We start from the raw sequence: 2,245 nt of genomic DNA on the forward strand, positions 1-2,245 counted from the left end.
AAGATTCAGTAGTAGTAGATTGATGAGGAGCTTATATGTGTGAGATCCCCTATGTCTTTGCTGTAACCAGCATTGGAATGTTGTTTGGTACACTAAGCCCGCAAGAGATAGCTATTGAAGGGCCATCTTTAATACCTGAATAATGATTAAAGAAGAGCTTTTGCCACACATTAATGGAGAGTTGATTCTGGAAGGCTAGGTAAGGGATTAGCAAAGGGTTTGGAGAAAATGAACTTGCACACAATAGTTAAAAAATATTTACATAGAGCACAATAGAAAATTATAGCACCAAGCAATTTTTACCCTAAATATTATTCCAACAGAAATGGAAGTAGTAAGGTTTTAGATCTTACCAAGACGCCATTAAAGAAAATCAATGCTTTGATACCATTGTTGGGAGTAAACCCCTTCAGTAGTGAGCCCAGAGAAACATATTCCTAACTCAACTATTATAAAGAATAATGGGTTACAAAAACCTGTAAGATTACAAATCAATATACAGAGATATAAGAATATATATTACAGACCTACAAATAATATTACAGAAACAGCAAAAGGGTTTTTTGGCTCAGAGAGCCTAATCCAAAGAGAAAAAGCCCACTGCCACAAAGACCGCCAACCTTTTACGGTTGCTCAGTACTCAAACAAAAAGAACTAGAAAACTTAGGCCGCATGACCCACTTGAAACCACAAAGGTTTCTTACACAGAAGATGGGTTCACAATGAACGTTTCAAACAATGTAGAATAGGAAGAATGAGAAAAGTATTTCTACACCGGCTAGCATAGGTTAGAAGCCATCGGAGGCTTTTATAGAGGTACAACATTGAAGACGGAGGGAGAGAGAGGCGGTATAGAAGGATTTCCGAGGACATGAGAATCGGTGGAGAGGAGAAGTCAGAGAGAGAGAGAGAGAAAGAGAGAGAGAGAGAGAAGAGGTCAGAGAGAAGGCTACGGAAGAAACGAGGGGGCATAATGAATTAGGATTAGGATTTTGGGCTATAAGTATAATACAAACCAGGTTGGGCAAGTGGGTCAGGTCTGTGGGCTAGGTGTGGTGAATGGGCTGAGCCAACAAGTGTGAGGTCCCAGTAATGGGCTTGGCCTATCAATAAATTCATGGGCCATTTTTCAGAACACTAACTAATGGTGATATAAATTAAAATACTACTCTAAACTATCAATAATAAATCTATTAAGATAAATGTAAATTTTCATTTATTATTTTCACCACAAAATACCATTTAGAATATCATTATAGTTGGGACATAAAATCTAAGAGAAAGAGAGGGAGAGATAGAGAGTCCTTTCAACAACTCACATTTTAACTAATAGATAGTAACATAAAGAGATTAAAATAGAGAAAAACTAATTTATCTATCTAATGTTCATATAAGTTGGATTAATTATTAATAAAAAAGATTAATTAGTAACTAACCATATTAGCAAAATCAATTAATAACTACAATATATATTAGCATAATACTAAACGTAATGGTAAATAGATGGGACACATTCATAAAAGAAAATAGTTAAGTGACCATTAAATTTAAATTGCAATTCATCATTAAATATTTAAAATTTATAATCATAAGTGGCAAAATGAGAAACAACTAACTTGTTCACCTCATGTAATCATTTTAAAAAATATCATATAATATTAATGGAAGGTATACTCAAGTTTAATAAAACCTGTAACTTGTCCCCTTGATTATCCAAAATGATCTCAGAACTTCTGTTTGTGCTTTTGGTGTAAAAATTATAAATTCATCAACTGAAGTGTTACTTCCAATCACATATGATAAGTTAAACATGGGACAAGTCACTAATTTTCTTAGACACTCTTTCAATTACTAGGCAGCTATTATTAATTCAATAAATACGACAGAAAGAACTTCTATCTCTTCCTTGCAATATCCAAAAAGATTGAGAGTAATAAGATTCAACATCAAACAAAATAAGCGATAACAATCGTAAATATTAACTCAAAGAACTCAGAGAATTCTATCAGCAATATCAATGTCAACAAAGATAAAGATAAATATCATCCTGCCTATTTCATTTTGTTACATGTCTCTAAATTTAGTTGAAGTTTTGGTTCGATTTTTAATAAGGTAGATAATTATTTACAAATCACAAGCATCTTAGTCAAAAATCACAACCGTAATACGATGACCTATTCACGGCAAGCAAATGGGGTATGATAAGCATCTAACAATCACCTCAAGCACTCTCCAAATAAAAGTC

Source organism: Sesamum indicum, linkage group LG8 (genome assembly GCF_026168435.1).
Source record: "Sesamum indicum cultivar Baizhima isolate 11 linkage group LG8, ASM2616843v1, whole genome shotgun sequence".
Classification (NCBI taxonomy): domain Eukaryota; kingdom Viridiplantae; phylum Streptophyta; class Magnoliopsida; order Lamiales; family Pedaliaceae; genus Sesamum; species Sesamum indicum.